The sequence below is a fragment of the Mustela lutreola genome, chromosome 4 (genome assembly GCF_030435805.1).
Source record: "Mustela lutreola isolate mMusLut2 chromosome 4, mMusLut2.pri, whole genome shotgun sequence".
NCBI classification, from domain to species: domain Eukaryota; kingdom Metazoa; phylum Chordata; class Mammalia; order Carnivora; family Mustelidae; genus Mustela; species Mustela lutreola.
The window spans coordinates 136716480-136737692 of NC_081293.1; the positions used below are offsets into that span (position 1 = coordinate 136716480).

Genomic DNA, 21213 nt, shown 5'->3' on the forward strand with positions numbered 1-21213 from the left:
GTTTTTGTTTTTTAATGATAAACTTGGGTATTCCATGTCCTTTGGAAATATAAGATCATAATTATCCTGTGAATTTCCCATTGGGACTGGGATTGATATTGCAATTAACCTACAGATCAATTTGGAGAGTACTGACATCTTAACAAAATGGAGTCTTCTAATCCATAAACATGGTATATCACTCCTTATATCTGCTTTAATTTTTCTAAGCAATATTTTGTAGTTTTGGTATAGATGTCTTGCATGTCTTTGGTTAGATGTATTCTTAAGTACCTGTCATTTTCAGTTTTAAATGTGGTTAAGAAAATAAGCCAATTCTTAATTTAAAAACGTGAGACATGACTAGTATTTGCATTATCTTCCTTAAAAGATAAAAGCAACACAACCCACAAACAAAATAAATATATAATACAGATACAATGAAAACTATCTAGAAGATTATCTGAATCGTAAAGTCTTCTTACTAAGAGTTGAACATACTTAGCATGTATTATTACTGAAACAATGTTCTTTGAACCTATTTCTCTATTATGTAATTAATGTTATGCCTAATTATTTTCACAGCTTATGGTAGAAAAACATAAATGTTCCAGTTAATTTCATTTCTTTGTATCCTTCTCTCTGTCACCCTTTTCTGGGCTGGAAAAACTCCTGCCCTCCCCTTTCCCTTTTACTAGGCTACTAACTAAGCACTCACACTCTTCAGCTTAAAACTTATTATCTCTGAAAAGCCTATCCTGGTCCACAGGACAGAATTAACCATTTGTACTATGTGCCTCAACAAAATCCTTTAGACCCTCTATCCTAGCACTAGACTTTTGATGGCTTGATTAATGTGTATCTCCCCTACTACACTATGAGTTCTAAGATAGCAGGGGCTGTGATGGCCTTATTCACAATTTTAACTCCAGAGCCTTGCACAGTATCCAACACATTTTAATTACTCAATAAATACTTGACGGATTTACTATGAAATTTGAACAGAGCAGAAGAAGGGATTCTTTTCTTTTCCCCCATGAAAACCAGAGTCAGTAGAGATCAACCACTGGGCTGTCCCAAAGTGGAATCAATTAAAAGGATGTCCATGATCTTTGGAATCCTGGTGGTTGTCTTAAGTAAGGGTGCTGTGCTATATTTCTTACTAATTTTTATTGTTGATAAAAAATAAAGAAAAATGAATTAAAAGATTATTTTTGAATGAACACCATTCTTCTAGAATAGCCACCAGATCTAACCTTCAGGATTTATCCTATTTTTGAAAATGTTTCATTTTTAAAAATTTTATTTTTGTATGATATATTACAGCTTTCTATTTCATTTTTGTGTTACATAGTTCTTTTGGAAAAAAACCCCACTGTCACCCCAATGTATATGAGAATCACCACATGAGGAAATTAGATGCCTAGGTGGCATATTCCTGAACTTACTGCCTCTATATTTCTGAACTTGCTGCCTCCATCACCAGTGCTGTCAGGAAACAGCTCTCCACTAACCACACTGGATATGCAGGGACTTGCAAAGACATTTCCCTAATTTTTCACTGCATAATTGGAGATGAGACTAGACCTTCTAACCACAACTTTCTTAAAGACTTGAGAATAATAAAGGTGAAACAGAGATAAGAGAAGGAACTTAAAATTAAAGAGACTGACTTATAAGACCGAGTTTGCATTTTTCAGCTCTTGGTCTCCTATGGGGGAAGGAGGAGATCGGCTTAGCAACCATCAAGCAGAGACTCACCAGAATTTCCCTACATTTCTAAAAATTTTTATCTATGAAAGTGAAGGCTGTATCTTCCCCAAATCTTTGTTCCTGTAAGGCTATTTTTACTCCTATGTCATCTGTGGTCCTGGCCTACAGCTTGAACAGTGCAGCTATAGCAGAAGCCAATCTAATCCAATAAGACATAGGCACGTACTGATGGTGTGATTGTTGGAGGGTGGGGTTTGTAGAGGGTGGCAGTTTTGGTACAATTTCACGTCATCAGTCAACAAGCAGTTACTAAAACCTCTAGCAGTGTGGCGGAGTGGAGAGGGCATCCAGTCCAGGACTAAAAGGCCTGAGTTATAGGTATGGATCAGAAACTTCTTAGCTTTGTTATACTGAGCAAGTATAACAAGTATTTAACTTCTCTGAGTTTCTGCCATTAGATTTAGAAAATAAGCATGAGATAAACAGGAGAGAGAATGTATATCAGAAGCTTTTTAAAAATTTGTAATGCTTGGGGTGACTGGATGGCTCAGTCGTTAAGCGTTTGCCTTTGACTTAGGTCATGATCCCAGGGTCCTGGGATCAAGCCCCAAGTCAATCTCCCTGCTCCATGGGAAGCTTGCTCTCCCTCTCCCACTCTCCCCGCTTGTGTTTCCTCTCTCGCCGTGTCTCTCTCTGTCAATAAAATAAAATAAAATAAAATAAAATCTTTGAAAAAATTGTAATGCTTAAGGCTATTATTAGGAGTTACCTGCAAGGTCCTGTGGTTAGCACAATTATGCCTCCATGAAAGGGTGTTTGTGAGGGTAAAATGAGATATAAACAGTTTTAAATGATGCATAAGGCATGAGCCCCATGCAAGGAAATTTCAAATGGCTGGGAAAATACAATATGAGCAAGAAGGTAAGTACACTGCCTCTACTCCAGTTGTACCTTTCATCAGTAAGATGCAGCATGCTCAACATTGAAAGGGCTCCGCTCTTTACTCTGTAATAACAGCAATTCATATCATGGTTTGCTTTGTTAAGAGGTGGTACAGAGCAGAAATTTGCTTTAATCGTGATCCTTGGGGATTATATCACAAAATCACAAGATCGCTTTCTTCCCAGGCTACTTACAAAGAATTCCTTCAGAATATACATTCTTTTGGAGAAATAATTCATACATACCTAATAATCTACTGTGATTTAAAAACCTGTTGTGTGTTAAACATGTACCCTGGAGTACAGAGAAGATAAAGTTACCTCAGAGAGGGAGGGGAAAGATGATCTATAAATCATCTTTAAAATTACTTGAACTAATCATTTTTAAGATACAGAAGAAAATGAAAAAGATAAATGAAAAGAGTTCTATCTTTTTGGTTAAAAAAATTTTAAACAATACTATGAGACAGATTAAAGTGGTATTTAAAATAAAACTCAATTTTAACCCTGACCTTTTAAGAATAACTGAATATATGAATGTGCCTAGTGTATAAAGAACGGAGCTGACTTACAGAACTTTAAATCTAATGATCTATCACCCATCCATTTACTCACTGACAAAGACTATGCTTATATAGTGGTTCTCAAAAGGTACTTCCTGGGCTAGCAACATCAACATCACCTGGGAGCTTGTTAGAAGTGTAATTCTCAGGCCCCACCCCAGCCTACTAAGTCAGAAAGCAGGATGGGGCTCAGCACAAGTTTTAACAAGCCCACCAGGTGATTTCAGTGCATGCTGAGATCTGAGAACCATCGTCCTGGAGTGAAAAGGTTAAGAGAATGTTATTTGAAGTCAGAGAAATTTGGGTTCAAATATTTGTACCCAGATGTACTGTCTCTGTGACCTGGAACAAGCCATTTAGCTCAAGTCTTAGTTTCCAAATTAGTAAGCAAAGACACTGCACTTTTCAGGGCAATTGTTAGGATTAAATAAAGAAATATATTTTGACATGGTCTATAATGTTATACACTGTACCAACAGTGCTTAGTGCCTAATAAGCACTCAGTAATTGATGTCTGTTATTTTTCCAGGCATGGAAGATCCTCTGTTCTATGCTGCAAGAAGCACTGTGTTCATCAGACATGGTTTCTTTCTTTAGGGATCTCAGTCTGGAAGAGGAGCTACGCTAGCATATAAATAATCATGATAGAAAGTCAAAAGTGTTAGATGGCAAGAGAGTGGTGTATAAAGTGCCCTGAGAAATCGGAAGAGTGGAAGAAGCAATATATGGTTTTTTTTTGTTTTTGTTTTTAAAGAGGAAGTTTTTGATAAGCACACATGAAGGGAAGGACATTCCAGATGAAAGGAAAAGGGCAGGGAATCATGGGATACACAATTTGGCCAAAGGGGTAACAGAAGGTGACCATATAATTTATTGTCCACACAGGGGCACTTTGCAAGTGAAAGGGGCATCATTAACAGTTAAGTCAGGACAACAGATTTAAAGGGGACCATGCATGTGGTCACCCTGGAGGACAGGCTGCTGGGAATGAGTACCAAAAAAGGGGGCAGAGAGTAGGATGGATTGTGCAGCACAGCAACCCTAACGACAGGCTGAGGGCTCTGTTTTTTTAAGTCATGGGAGTTACTACAGGTCCTGAGCAGGGAAGTGACCTCACTTGGGGTGGTAGGTACTTGAGAATATTAGTTTGGCAGCACTGTATAGGTTGCTACAAAAATGGAGAGGAGGGAATAGATAAAAGAGATTTCCAGAAATGATGAGATTTTTTTTTAAAGATTTTATTTATTTATTTGCCAGAGAGAGAGAGAGAGAGAGAGAGAGCGCTCACAAGCAAGCAGAGTGGCAGGCAGAGGCAGAGAGAGAAGCGGGCTCCCTGCCAAGCAAGGAGTCCAATGCAGGACTCGATTCCAGGACCTAGGATCATGACCTGAGCTGAAGGCAGCAGCTTAACCCACTGAGTCACCCAGGCGTCCCAGAAATGATGAGGTTTTGAGACCAAATAAATGTTGTCAGACAAAGAGAAGGAAAAGTCGAACAAGCCCATGTCAACAAAAACAAGGAGGTCAGGAGAAAAGGCAGGTTGGGGAGGAAGTATCATGAATTCACTTTCAGATACAGATGTGTTCAGTTTGACGGGCTCTGTTCCGTAAGCATGTGACTGGCTTCTAACGTGCCACTGAGGGGGAATATGATAACTAGTAAGAGTTGAGTTCTTACTTCACTAATGTTCTCTTCATCTCTCAAAAGACAAGCCATTCAATATCTTGATATAGCTATTCTAAGCTCTTTATTTTATTTCTTTTTTAATGAACACTTAAAACTGGGAAACAGCAAATGTTTCTATTGTGCTTAGCATGTATCACCCTCTGTTCTAAGTATTTTACAAATATACATATTTACTCTTCATAAGAACCTTATGAGGTAATATGATTAATATTTTTTAAAGATTTTATTTGAGAGAGAGAGAATAGGCATGCACAAGTGGGGGGAAGGGCAGAGGAGGACAGAGAAGCAGACGCCCCCCTGAGCAGGGAGCTTGATGCTGGCTTGATCCTAGGACCCTGGCATCATGACCTGAGCTATAGGCAGACGCTTAACCGACTGAGCCCCCCAGGTGCCACTATGTCATTAATATTATAATTTCCACTGTTCAGATGAAGACACAGAGAAGTTGAGTGTCCTGCCCAAGATTAAAATACTATAAAGTGGTGGATCTCTAAACTGAACCAAGGAACATCTAATTATAGAGACTGGATTCCTTACCGTGACACCAGGAGGTTCCTTATGCTACAGACATCCTAAAAGAACCTGATGGAATTGCAATTGGAAACTATTATCTAAAACTTTCCTGGTGTGCTTTTGAGGTAATATTTCTAGTTATAATTATCAAACTGCTTTCACACGTGTGAAATAAATAGAACAATTTTTTAGTACTTTTGAGGAATACACATACAAAAGGTTATTTTAAAAACACTGTCACAATTTCATGACACATAATGACACATTTATTTGGTTTAAGCCTCATCATTTCTACTCCAGAAGTCTCTCTTCTATTCCCTTCTTTCCACTCTTGTTGCAGCAACTGAACTTCCCCAACACTACTCTTCCATAGTCACTTGAGACCCTTCATAATGGCAAAATTTCATACTGTCAGATACCAAGTCAGAATCAAGCTTCAAACGTGAACCACTATGTTATATCACCTTCCAAATAAAAGATGACCTTTCAGAAACACCTTTATTGTTACTATTTTATAACAATGTAAGTGTGGTAGCCTGGCAGGCAGTTTTGGTGAAAGTTTGGGGATTACAAATAAAGGTGAGAAATTGGTGGCTAGACCTTTAAAAAAATTGGGGGGGTGAGGAATTTTTTTTTTAAACCTGGGAATACCAGTTGTTGGCAATCCAAGAGGTGTAAGAGCAGGGAGGCGCAGGAAGAGGGAAGCAGAGTCTTTTACCCTGTGGATCACAGTACAGGAAAGAAGGTAGCAGTCAGGGCAGCACTCATGGGAATGAAGCCTATAGTTTTGCATTCCATCCCTCAGTGATGCAAGAAGAGGGCAAGATTCCCCCCAGAGACTCCAAGGGACTAAGCTGAATTGTTAGAACAGCAGATGCAGAGCCATGCTTCCTAGTGAACCAATCTTGATACTGGAGAATAGGGGAGAATGAAAAGAAACCAAGACAGGAGCAAACGAGGGAGGTATCCTCTCTCTGAGGAAGCCTTCATCTGACTGAGATACAACCCTCCTGAACTTTGACCATATCCGGTGCTCACCTCAAGCACAGCACCTGCTTAGATTATAAGCATTTGTTTACATATTTTCCTCCACCACAAATCACGGAGCCCCTGGAAAACTGGGGTCTGTATTATTTGATTATATCCCCAACACTTAGCCCTGGGTATTACACAAGGCAGATGCTCTGAGTAAAATGCCTGTGAATGAACAAATGAGCAAATAAACAAATAAATGAGAATGAAGAATGAATGAGATGAGGTAGAGCTTTGATTAACTGGAGTTATTATACTGGGAGGCAGCTTATAACTCATTTAGTCCAGTCCTACTGTTTGACAGATGATGAGAGACCCAAAGAGGTTAATGGCCCCACTGGGGTGGCGGGGGGTGGTTAGTGCTAGAGTTGGACTGGGAACCCAGAACACACGGGCCATCCTTTCTCATCCTCACCCTGCTAGGAGCATGAAGACAGCTCCCACAATCATTCTAATGTTTGTTGGCTGGTTGTTGGGAATGCAGAATACATTTTCCCATGGAGACAGGTTTTTTCTTCCTTTTTTTTTTTTTTTTTTTTTAAATGGTGGTTCGGTTCCCAGGCCGGGCCACAAAAGCCTATTTACCCCATAGCTGAGTTCAACTATAAAACCAGCGGTAGCTCTGAGGCCTCACTGAACCCCTAGCTCAGAGCAGGCAGTCTGGGGGGCAGGTGGGCAGCTGGCTCTGCAGGGGGGAGGGCAGAGCTCCCTTGAGCAGACCAGGAGCATGGGGCGGGGGCTGGGCAGGGGGGCTGGGCAGGGGGCCCGGGCAGCAGCTGCAGGAGGCTAGGCAGCCTCTGAATGCCTTGGTGGTTCTTAAGTGGATTGTTTGTAAGTTGGGAACTGTCTGTACTTAGAAAGGCGGATTTCAAGAGGTAGGGGATCCTATTTCACTTGAAGGCCCACGGTAATGAGGGTTCTTTATTCGTAATGAAGTAGCCACTAATTGGAGGGACGGGCTCAGGAGGCCTGTTGGAATTTTGTACTCCTGGACCAGAACTGAGTAATATTATGCAGTAGCCTGGCAACCCCTTACTTTTGCATAAAATTCATATAAAAATCTACCATGAAGTGCCTGTCTGACATTCACTGTGTTTATTATTAATAATGATAATAACAGAGTGGCTTATACACAGCCCTAAACTGAGAAAGTGAATGAATTCTCAGTTTCATCAAAAAATTTTTTTCCTCAGCCAGATTAGGAACATTTGGAAAGTCCTTACTTTCAGAGTGGGCTGAAAGCTTTCATATTTACCCTGAGGAGACATGGCTCCAGTTCTTAAGGGCTCATCCAAAAGATGATCTCTTTCCTTCCTCCACCTCCTCAGAGGCAGAAATATTCCATAAACTCATAAATGTTGTAAAACCAAATGTACAAAAACAAAAAAGGCCCAAGTGTACCCAAAAAACCCCAGTGTTAATGGAAATGAAAAAATTACAGTAGGTGAATCAATTATAACAAAGTAATACAGTTAGTCTTTCTGGACTTAATGAAATATGGTCAACTACTCTGGAATGTTCTGGTGCCCCCTGGAGGATTCTAAAAACCTAATGGAACAGGTTATTTAGTACCTTTCTTTAGATGTAAGAAAACCCTACAGAAACAATGTGTTTCTTCTTCAAAGCTCAAATCAACTTAACCTGACTCAATCACATGCAGAAGCAAAGAGCAGGAACTAAATCTAACACTTAAAATGTTTTACCCACCGTAAGTTTATTGTTAGAATGTAAGTTTTTGGATCACTGACAGAATCTATTTTTGGTTTTTAAAGTTTGTAAACCCAGCAGTGCAAAGTTCACAGTTACATGCACAATCTCTCAGTTTTTCTGGGCTGATTGTTTAATGAACAAGGAAGTTTGCTTCTGTGAACCTCGCTTTGTCTTGCACAGACATTCTGGGAAGTTAAACATTTAGCTTCTAAAATTTTACTGCCCTGACATTCCTCAGAGACATGACTCCAGTATGATGATGACTAAATGGCCATCAGACTTGTTTATTCTGTAGTCACAGAACAGTTAGCAGCTGTGAGGAACAATTGTTTGACCAGCAAACTCCAATCATAATAAACTTCAACAATGTAATAGGATTATAGTTTTCCATATGCCCCACCCCCCTAATTTATATGAGAATGACTGAAATCACTTTCTTGGTGCATAACATGACTGATATTCCAGCCTTAGATCACCACATCTAAAAGACACAGACAAAGTTTCACTAAATTTGTAAAGACTCATATTGGTATATTATTATAACTATTAATATTGTAACTATTGTTATTATTTAAACTATTATATATTATTATTTTAACTTATCATTTAAATATTATAACTATTGTTGCATTGTTGCAACTATTCTTATAATAGTTACAATATATATAACATTATATGTAGAATTAATATAAACTTCAACTGCTGCCAAGTTTTTTTCAGTGCCATTCCATCATATACTGAATGCGAATTTCTTAACTTGGATACTATTATTATTATAAAAGAGCATACTAAAGTTTAAACCATGAAGTTATCAAACATAACTTCAGACTTTGAGAAAAGGTGCAAGAATTCTTCATATTCCTAGATACCTTCACCCAGATTCCCAAAGTTTTAACATTTACTACTTTTGTCTTTTCTTTTTCTAAATACACACAAACATTTATTTTTTTCCTGATTTTTATTTATTTATTTATTTGAGAGCGAAAATTTGTGAGTGAGCAGGGGGCGGAGCAAATGGGGAGAATCTTCGAGTAGACTCTGCTGAGCACAGAACCTGCCACAGGGCTCCACAAAGTGGGACTTAATCTCAGGGCCCATGAGATCATGACCTAAGCTGAAACCATGTGGTGAAGGCTAAACCCCTGAGCCACTCTGGTGCCTCTTTTCTGATCTTTTTAAAAGTAAATTGTGGATATGATGCTGCTTTATTCTTAAATATTTCAATGTATATTTCCTAAAAACAAGGAATCTTTTTACAATTGTAGAAAATCAATATTAAAATATTATCTAATCTATAAAACCTTATTGTCTCAATAACACCTTTTATAGCAAAAGAAATTCTAAAAGCATGCATTGCATTTAGTTGTGATTTTTCAGTCTCCTTTAATCTGGGACAGTTCCTGGGTTTTTGTACAGGCCAGGTATTTTACAGAATGTTCACATCTTGAATTATCCTACGTGTCCTCATGATTAGGTTAATGTTGGATGCTTCTGGCAGCATATGGAAAAAGTGATTCTGGCTTTTTCTCTGTGCAACATATTAGGAAGCACATACTGTTGATTAGTCCCCTTAGTAGCAATGTTAACTTTAATCTTTTGGTGGAGGTGTTTGCTAGGTTTCTTCACTTACAGGTACTATTTTACCCTTTGTAAATAAAAAGTAGCTAAATAAAAATATATATAGATATATCTGAGAAAATGTAAATATCCTATTTCTTCTCAAACTTTTATTTAATTATTTTCAGCATTCATGTATAATTCTTGCCTGTATCATTTATTTTTATGAAGGCTTATAAGAGGTGATTTTCAAATTTCCCTGTCTTACATTTATTAGTGGAATAATAAATAGAATAATTAGTGGAATAATAAATGTAGGACATTTATTTTCCCTTCTCCCTTATTTATTTATTTATTTTTTACTTTGTTTATATCAGTGTAGCCCATAGCTCCTTACTTTATTCAGTAGTATTAAATTTACTACCATTATTTACTTACATTACTAATTTATTTTAATGATTACATTATCCCAGTTTATTAATGGAATCCCTTCAAGCTGGCTCCTCCTGTGTTGTTTTGACATGTCATTATCATTCTTTAAGCATTTTCTTACTTTTTGGCATAACAAGCTGTTTGAATTCTTTCCCTGCCCTAATCTTGAATTCAAGCACTTCTTCATGGGCTCTAGTTCCTTTCAGTGGGTGGGATATATAGAAACAAAGATCTTGGCAGTTTGCTTCATGAAATGCTTATACGTACACATAAACAAATGTGTGCATATGTATTCACACACACAAAACACAAATACATAGATCTATGTACACTTATATCCATTTACATATATATGTATACAAGTGCATACATGAGTACGTGTGTGTGTATGTGTGTAGTAGAACCCATGAATTTACACCTCTATCTCCAATGTAATCCAGTACCAATATAATCCAGTACAATGTAATCCAGTAGGGTTCATTCTATTTTTCCCTTTTACCATAATTGCAACTTCTTTCTCCTGAAGTTCAAAACCTGACTTGCATTATCCACAACTTATTTGTTCAACCCAAGAACATACAAATTAAAAAAAAGAAAAAAAAAATTGTTCCACAGAAAGGAAGGTCTACTAACAAGAGTTCAGTATTGCTTCAGAGTTATTTTCATTTTTAGCCCGAGAGCATATAGTGATAGTACTTACTGCCTTCCAAAGCTTTGTGGGTTCACTGCCTCCCTGCCTGGGACACCATCTTCTTAGGGTTATATTACTTATTTGAAACACAATTTGTTTTCATTTGTTTGTATCCAATTTGAAAGTCTTACCAACGTATAGGTCTTATTTATTTTTCTATTCAGTCTTTCATTTAAAAAATATGTGAAATACCAACACAATTCTACAAGGTAGGTCCTGTATAAACTGGTATAATGAGAAGTTTTATCCCTCCCCTGTTCCTGCTACTTTCCACCCCACTGCCACCCAAACATATCTTGTAGGTAACTGATCTTAATGGTCTTTGTTTGTTTCATTTCTGTGTTGTTTTTTTTTCCTTAAATGAGGGGGTAAATATGTATTTTCTCATTTCTCCTTTTTTGTTACACAGAAGGTAACATACTCTTTGCGCTTGGCCTTTTTTCATTTTATTTTATTTATTTTTTTAAAGATTTTATTTATTTATTTGACAGAGAGAGATCACAAGTAGGCAGAGAGGCAGGCAGAGAGAGAGAGAGAGAGAGGAGGAAGCAGGCTCCCTGCTGAGCAGAGAGCCCGATGCGGGACTCGATCCCAGGACCCTGAGATCATGACCTGAGCCGAAGGCTGCGGCTTAACCCACTGAGCCACCCAGGCGCCCCCTTTTTTCATTTTATAAATCCTGGAAATTGCTTCGTCTCACAGAGGTGTCCTCATTCTCTTTCACAGCCATATACTACTCCACTGAGTGCTACAGAGCAAGTTAGTCAGTTATTTTCCTCTGAATGGACAGTCAGGTTAGTTCCAATAATTTGCAATTACAAACAATGCAGTATTGTACTAGATAACCTTATCTGTAATATTTGTGTATATTTGGGAATATATCTTTGAGGTAATTTCTAGAAGTGGGATTGCTGGGTCAAAAGATAAAAACACAGGTATTTTTGTTAGACATGGCTAAATTCCCCTCCACTAGAGCTGTATCAGTTGTATCCCCACCAGCTATCTCTGGGAGTTACCATTTCCTTACAGTCTTGTCTAGAGGTCATATGTTATGCTTTTAAAATTTTCTAGTAAAACAGGTGAATAATGGTATCTTAAAGTGGTTTTAATTTGCAACTTTTTTGTTATGAGTGAGATTAAATACTTTTTTCATATGTTAAAGGCCATTTTTATACCTTCCTATAAATTATTTGTACATGTCTTTTCCCACTATTCTGTGATTTTTTTTTTTACCTTATTCCATTAACTTAAAAAAGTTCATATATTATTGGTACTATCCCTTTATCTGCAATATATATTGCAAACATTTTCTGTTTTTTAGTTACCATTGGACTTTGTGTTGTTTTGCTGCATAGAACTTTTTATTTTTATTTAATTGGATTTATCAATCATTTCTTTAATTACATGTGGATTTTGAGACATAATTTGAAATTATTTGTATATACCCAAATTAAAGAGAAACTTGCATAGTTTCATTTTTTACTTTAGACCCCAAATTTATTCTTGTGCATGGTGTGAGATATGGAACTAATTTTATCTTTGCCAAATGGCTATTCAGTTGTCCCAGTATCATTTGTTAAGAAGTTCATTTTCGCACCAGTGATTTGAGATACTATCTTTATCATAATGCTAAAGTCCCATATGTACTTGGGTTTATTTTATTCTTATTTTCTATTCTATTCCACTGGTCTGTCTGCCCATTCATGTGCCAGTACAACACTTTTTAAAAAGAAACTTTAGTAAACACATCTGGTAGGCTAGTTCTGTGTCCCCCCCTTGTAGCATTTCTTTTTTAGTTTTGCTCGGCTATTCTTACATGTTTATTTTTCCCATATGAAATTTACTACGAACTTAGTATTTCCATTGGGTTGTTTTAAATGATAAATTAACTTGTGGATAATTGAAATCTTTATTATATGAGTATTCTTTTTTTTTTTTTTTTTTTTAAAGATTTTATTCATTTATTTGACAGAGAGAGAGATCACAAGTAGGCAGAGAGGCAGGCAGAGAGAGAGAGGAGGAAGCAGGCTCCCTGCTGAGCAGAGAGCCCGATGCGGGACTCGATCCCAGGATCCTGAGATCATGACCTGAGCTGAAGGCAGCGGCTTTACCCACTGAGCCACCCAGGCTCCCTATTATATGAGTATTCTTATCCAAAATTAAAGGGTAGCCTCTGTTTGGTCAAGTCTACTTTTATGTCTTTCAGGGATGTTTTACAATTCTCCTTATAACAATTTTATAATATTTCATGTTACATTTATTCTTAAGTATTTCATCTTCTTTGTTACTATGAAGAGTTTTCCTTATCTTTGTACGACTTTTATAGCCTCCTGCTACTTTACTCATTATTTGACTTGATTTTGCCATTGAGTCTTTAAAACTCTCTAAGTCCATGAGGATATCACCTACAAATAGAGATAGTTTTACTTCTTTTCCAATTTTATGCTTCTAATTGGTTTATCTTGTCTACTTACATTGGCTAATACCTCTAGTCCAATATTGAATGTTAGGGAGATAGTGGGCAATCTCGTTTTGCTTAGTAGTATTTACTAGTGTTTCTCTATTAAGATGGCTTTCAGACTAAGCTACATTTTATATTTGACCATATTTCTATATATTTTCAGAAAATATTCATCAACTGGGACTGTTGGCTCAGTCCCAGTTGGCTCAGTTGGTTAAGTGTCTGCTTTTGGCTCAGGTCATGATCTCAGGGTCCTGGGATCAAGTCCCACATCAAGCTCCTTGCTCAGCAGGGAGCCTACTTCTCCTACTGCCTGCCACTCTTCCCTGCTTGTATACTCTCTCTCTCTCTCTGACAAATAAGTAAATAAAATCTTAAAAAAAAAAAAAAAAAGAAAATATTCATCAATTCCTTTTCTTTGAGTAACTTTATCAGAGATGAGTGATGAGTATTATAAAGGGTTTTTGGAATCTATGAAGATGATAAAATTATTTTCTTCTTCAGATTAATAAGATATATTCAATTATTGGATTTCCTCATATTGAGCCATCATCCTTGCATCCCTGAGATAAATCCCATCTGGTCGTGAAGTACTATTTTCTTCATGTAGTATCAGGTTCTATTCTCTAATATTTTACTTAGAAAATTTACACCAATAATCAAAAGTGATACTGGTCTATAGTTTTTGGTACTAATTCCATCAGATTTAGGTATGGATATATAGTTGCCTGATAAAAACAATTCAGGAAATTTCCTTCCCTCATAATACTGTTGAACAACTTATGGAGCACTGGGACTTATTTGGTCTTTGAAGGTGTGGCAGGATTTCCCCGTATAACATTATGGGTCTGGTGCTTTTCTTGTGAGGTAGTTCCTGGATAACTTTCTCTATTTTTTCCAAGGAATAATTTTCTGTGTCAGTTTTCCATTCTTAATGAGATGAACTTTGATGAACTATTTTCCTCAGAAATTATCTATTTTATTTAGGTTTTCAAATTTGCAAAGATCTACAATTAGATTTCTATGATATTTCCAAATTATTCTGATCCAATAGTTGTTTCCCTTGTCATTTGTTTGTGTACTTTTCCCCCTTTTTCCCTGAGTTAGCTAATTAATTCATTCATTATACTTATTATTTTTTTGTTTTCTCACTCAATTTATTTGTTATCATTATTTTTTCTTTCATTTTATTCTGGCTTATTTCTTATTTCTTTTCTAGAAATTAGAGTTGAGATTTTAATTCATTTATTGCTATCTTTTTTATTAAGTCTTTAAGACTCTGAATATTTCTTTGATCATTGCTTTATATATATTCCTGATTCTAGTATGTGTTATTTTTCATTATTTTTTTTAAGAAATTCTCTAATTTCAATTTACATAGGATCATTTTTTTAGTGAATCCTTCATGTGCACTTAAAAAGAAGGTGTATTTCCTATTATCTGCGTATAAAGATGATATATACCCTTAATGATTATGCTGTCTAGATCTTCAATATCTTTAGTTATATTTTGTCCATGTGACTTGTTTTACATCGAGAGTAGGAGATTAAATTCTTCTATTAGTAGGTGTTTGTGCCTCTCTCTTGCATCTCTTGTACTTTTGCTTTATGAAAGTTTCTATGGTATAATGTAGGCATAGAATCCATAAATGTTATATCTTCATTTTAAATTGTGGGTTTTAGCACTGAAAAGTATTTTTGTCATCTTTAATGTTCTTAAAAATCCTATTTCTCTGGTATCAATATTGCTACATCTGTTTTTTATTATTTCCATTTGCTTGGTCCATCTTTGTTTATCCCTTTATTTTTAGCCTTTCGTAATTTTATTTTGGATACATCCTATAGTTGAATCTTGCTTGTTGAGTCCAGCTAAAAATGTCTCCTTTTAAAAGGGGGGGTTAACTCCTACACACTATTGGTGGGAATGCAAGCTGGTGTAGACACTCTAAAAAACAGTATGGAGGTTCCTCAAAAAGTTAAAATAGAACTACCCTACAACCCAGCAATTGCACTACTAGGTATTTACCCCAAAGATACAAATGTAGTGATCTGAAGGGACACATGCACCCTAATGTTTATGACAGCAATGTCCAGAATAGCCAAACTATGGAAAAAGCCTAGATGGGCCATCAACAGATGAATGGATAAAGAAGGTGTGGTAGACACACACACACACACACACACACACACACACACACACACACAGTAGAATATTATGTAGCCATCAAAAAAGAAATCTTGCCATTTGCAGTGATGCGGACAGAACTATTATACTAAGTGCAATAAGTCAATCAGAGAAAGACAATTATCATATGATGTCACTGATATGAGGAATTTGAAAAACAAGACAGAGGATTATAGGGGAAGGGAGGGAAAAAATGAAACAAGATGAAACCAGAGAGGGAGACAAACAATAACAGACTCTTAATCTCAGGAAACAAACTGAGGGTTGGTGGAGTGGAGGGGGATGGAGGGGATGGGGTGGTTTGGTGATGGACATTAGGGAGGGTATGTGCTATGGAGAGTGCTGTGAATTGTGTAAGACTGAAGGATCACAGACCTGTACCCTTGAAACAAATAATACATTATAAGTTAATAAATAAATAAATAAAAATAAAAGGAAGGGTTAAGCCCATTTACATTTATTGATAAGACTGACATATTTGGGTCTCAACTCTGTCATATTTTGGCTCATAATCAGTATGAAAATTATATTACATTTTATGCTTTATTTTTTTTCTATTGTGTATTAGTTCTTTAGTTTGATTTTTTTTAGCTTAGTGAAACTATTCTACCTGATACTGTAATGGTATATCCATGATATTATACATTTGTTAAATCCCACAGAATCAGTAACACAAAGAGTGAACCCTAATGTAAACTACAGACTTTGGCTGATAATGCATCTAGGGTGGCTCAGCAACTATGGCAAATGTACCACACTGATGTGGTATACTGATGGTGGGGAAGTGTGTGTGTGGTAGAGGGAGGAGGCGTGTGGGACTGCTCTGTACTTTGGGCTCAATTTTACTATGAACCTATAGTATGGGTACCTAATGGAAGGGTGGAAAAAATAGAGATGATAAAGAAGAAAGAAGAATAATACAAACTGTTTTAGATTCTTTAAAAAATTATGTCTACTATTTTACAACCACAGTAAAAAAGAGTGAATAGGAGGAACAGAAGGAGGAGCTAAGACAATGGAGTCTTCCTATTCAGACTGAGCGTAAACCAACACTATCAAAATTTGTGACTGAAGACCATGGTTAGCTGACCGGCTGACTGACTGGCATTTCCACTGAAAACCTGGCAAGCTGTGCCTACTTGGGGGATGATGGCAAGTGAATTCCAATACGGTCTTTTGCTACAATGGACTCTGGAATACATTCCCTTATAGTCAAATGAAGTATTTACATATGGTTTTAAGTTGTTCCAAATAATGGATCATCAGGTGTTGGCAAAGAATGAGCCCAAATAACAAAGGCATTTGCACCACTGTCCAGGCTTCTTGAGCAAACCTGGTCCCTACCTTGTTGGTCCAGAAATGAGAAGTTGTACTCTTTCAGCAACTAATATTCTGAAAGCAACTCACAATGCTACCTCTCTCATTTCCTTATTCTTCTGGGTTTTTTTTGCTAATAAAATCAATTAACCGTATACTAGAAAGAAAGCATCATTGTGTTTCATGATGTCATTGGACACTTTGTGGAAAATGTCATGAAAGAAAACCAACTTTTCTTGCTCCCACCTGACAAGGTTTCATCTTTGTCATTAGTGACAAGGCATTAATGAGTCAACGAAACACAGCTTTTTAATAAGGCCATACTTCTTTTTAGAACTTTTCCTTTTTGGTTACTTGTGTGAAATCCAAGCTCAGCAAATATACATTTATAAACCCCACTCCCCACCCCTGCCCGCTACTGGAGTATTGTTTACTGTTAACATTTATAAAGTTATTCTGAGTTAATACATCAATATTTTCACCTCAAATTTTACATTACCCTGTCATCTCTTTGGCGTTATTAATCCCTATGTGTGAACAGGCAATTATAGTGCACGCAATGATAATAACCCATGCAAATTCAATAATACATGAAGCAACAATTCCAGAGCCTGAAAGTACATTAGCTGAGATAAACCACCTCTATCTTTAAGGCATGGATGCACCTTGAAGAATGAATATTTAGAAAGTAACAAGATTTCTACAAAAATCATGCAAATTAATTTCAGTATCATAATACCACTATACTTCATACTTCTAAGATGCTTGTGGACCAATTTTTTTTGCCCTCTTAAACTACCAAATTGCCTACAGTTTATTTAAAGGACTCTGGGGAACACATGTTCTTTGGGAATTAAGCTAAAAACCAGTCTGTGTGTGGTTCATCAGTAGGGCCTCAGGCTGTGAGGACAAGAGGTAGGCAGAATTCAAAACAATGACCAGAAAGAAACCACAGAATTTAAGAATAGAAGCAAAGGTGGATTTACATATGAAATTAAGAAAGCTTGAGTTTTATGACCCCTTCTAAGACCTTGTACCTAATTTTGTTTTTTTTTTTTTCTAAAGAGAGTTCCAAACATGTAAACCTAAGCTTGTAAAACTTGCATCTGCCCTGAATAGAAGGTCCTGAGAAATCATGAAGATGGACTGTCTGATTTTACAGATGAAGAAACTGAGCCCCTCAAAGGAAAACATGCTGAGGTCAAAATGTGGATGTTTATTATGAATTAGAAGTCTGACTTCCCAGGATGCCTGGGTGGCTCACACGGTGGTAAGTGTCTGCCTTTGGTTTGGGTCATGATCCCAGGATCCTGGGATCAAGTCTCACATACGGCTCTTTGTTTAGCAGAGAGTCTGCTTCTCCCTCTCCCTCTGCCATGCTCTCTCTCAATCTCTCTCTGACAAATAAATAAATAAATAAAATCTTAAGAAAAAAATTTTTTTAAAAAGTCAGACTTCCCTTATGTTCCCAGTAGGAAAGACTGCATTGTACTACTTGATTATCCTGCAATCACCGCCTTTGGCAGGCCCACAGGCTTCTTCTGAGGCCATGTGCCCCACCCACAACCTCTGCTAAAGGAGCAGCCCTCGCCAATTCCCTGAGGAGTAGCTTTGTAGTTTACCCTGTGACCCTGTCCCTCACCCCTACCTCCATTCCGTCAACACAGCTGATTAGACCCTGGGTTGTCACCTGACCCAAGGGAGTCATTCCATCGGGGTCAATGACCTGTGAGGTCATCTGGTATAAAGAGCTCTGCTCAAACACAAAAGACATTGATGAACTAGCCCAATCAAATTGTCTCTCCTGGAAATGTGAACTAGGGAACACGGAAAGAAATTATTAAGCAGTGGCGAACTAAGTAAGACACCGACTCAGAGAACGGCCGTGCATTCAACTAAGAATCTAGGAGTTCTGTCTGCCAAAGAAGAGATGAGATTAGCCAGTTTTCAAACCCTGAGTACCCTCTAGCTCTAGAATCTCTGAGGTCTAGTTGCATTGTTCTCCCTGAAAGGCCTGGCATGGTAGCTCCAATAGCTGTCTCATTTCCAAGTTCCTCTGTATTCCTATCCCCATGACTACCACTCTTCAGACAGCGTTCTGTCCTTGCGTAAAGTACTTATCAGCAAGAACTCAATTCCATGTTTTTGAAAGCCTTGATAGCAAAAAGAAGGGAAACAACCTTGAAAGTAAGGTCTGATTTCATCTTTGTGATTTCATCACAACTTGTAAAGTATAAAGGGTAAAAAAGTAACAATTTTTTTCAGTTGTTTAGAAAGCTGGATATTTTTTTGGATTTCAGTAATTGGCAAAATTCAGTCTTCTTGAAGGCCAAAATACCTCTCCCAATTATGGGCAAACTCAAGAAAGGGCCCACCTAGAAACTGCAAACTGCAAGAATTTCACATTGTGGATGCTGTCTGCTAAAGTGAGCACCATTATCAACCATGTCTGGATTCAGCTTTCCTGGAGAAACAGCAGAGCCATCTCTTCCGTGGCTCCCCAGCTGGCAAGCCCGTGAAGTGAATTCCTAGTGCCTGAACTGCCTCTCTAAGGCTGTTCCCTTGTAGACCAGGAAGACTTTCATCTTCTCCATGAACCTTACTTCTGCACAAGACAGGGCCACTGGCACTCCTGGGTGACAGAGTGAAGCTGTCTCCTGTGACATGGGGACCTGCTGAGTATGGAGGAGAGAGTCATCCTCCAGAAGTGGACTCTGAAAATACTCAGCTAATGAAATACTGAAAGATTCGAGGATTCATGCATCTGCACTGTAATTTTCTTCCATTACAGGATGATAAGGGATGCGGAAAGCGGCCTGGCAGATTGGGGGCTGACAGCTGACTGAGGACACAAGTAATAGTCACAAGAGAACTGAGAAACACAGCACTCTTGAGGGATTGTTGAGTGCCTGAGCAGGGTCTCCTGAGAATGTCCTCTATCTCTAGAAAAAATAGGAGAGGACTTGGAACATGATTATTTTATTGTTACAGTGAAGCATAACCACTGAATTCTGGAAGTGAGTGGGACACCCAGGTTTCATTAATTTCAAAAAACCTCATTAGCATAGTAAGTAATTACCATCTCTTGTCACCTACAGAAACAAAGGAAGAACTTTAGGTGTGAATAAATACATGTATATATAAAGGGTTCTAGGTACTTTTGCCATAATCATCTTTGCCATAGACATCTTTGCTGTAAACATTTTTGCAGCAAAATGTTTGCAGTAAATGTTTGCAGTAAACTTGTTCGCTGCACAGCTAATTGGCTATAGGTAATTTGCCATAAAAGATAAAAAATAACTGGTTGACAGTTTGATTTACCTCTCCATTGATGCAGTACTCCCATTTTTGTATTATATAAATCTTAGATCTGTAAAGCAGAGCAGAGTTTTGAACCCACATTTCCCACAAACTTTGGAATGTCTATCAATGGGCATATGACAAGATGCCAAGAAGAGTGGCACAGAAGTCTTTCACAACACAATACAAAGCACACATCCTATATTTGTAAACTGATACCTCTTTTAATGAAGGAAGAGATTTTAGAAAAAAAAAAGTGAGATGCTGAGTGAGGAGGCAAATCAATAAACAAACCAACAAGAAAAATATGTATAAAATACTATGAATAAAAGACTGAAGATAAATGCTTAGGTACGAATCCACAAAAGAAAATCAGACATTTGTGCAGTATTGCCATGAATCTACACTATACACTTTGAATGTATTCAAATATCTTGTTTCATGATGAAATCTTTTTATTATTCATTTTCATGTTTCATTATGTCTTATTAATATCCTTTTAAGTAATATATATATAAAGATTAATGTTTATGGTAAAGATGTCTACTGCCAAGATACTTAGAGCAAATATGCCTAGAACCTTGTATATATACATTTTCATTATGCCCCTCTTTTATTTTTCATGATTTTATGTGGTGAAAATGTTTGTGGCTAAAATGCCTGTAGCAGAGATGATGTCTATGGGTGAACATATCAGACACATAAAAAAAGATTAAGTATCTGCATATATTTTTTAATACTGTTTTATTATTTTTTTAAGATTTTATTTGTCAGAGAGAGACAGCACATACAAGCAGGCCAGAGTGGCAGGCTGAGGCAGAAAGAGAAGCAGGCTCCCCACTGAGCAAGGAGCCCTATGGGGGACTCAATCCCAGGACCCCAGCATCATGACTTGAGCCAAAGGCAGCAGCTTAACCCACTGAGCCACTCAGGTGTCCCTTTATTATTGCTTTAAATAAGCATCAGACAACTGATTCAAGCAGAACAAAATAATTAAGAAAGTCAGTTAATTCAATGGTTCTTTGAAGTTCTTTCCAATTTCCTGGTTGGCCATTCTTAGCATGCTGGCTTTAACATTAGTTGGCACCCTTCGTGCTCCCAAGAAGGCTGAGGCACTTACAAGAGTTACATCCA

General features: G+C 37.3%; 1 protein-coding gene across 15 annotated transcripts in view; it reads right to left on the bottom strand.

The window, feature by feature from the left end:
• The window catches only part of ICA1 (islet cell autoantigen 1), a 141538-nt gene that overhangs the window by 59352 nt on the left and 60973 nt on the right, over positions 1-21213 (bottom strand). The window lies entirely within an intron of this gene.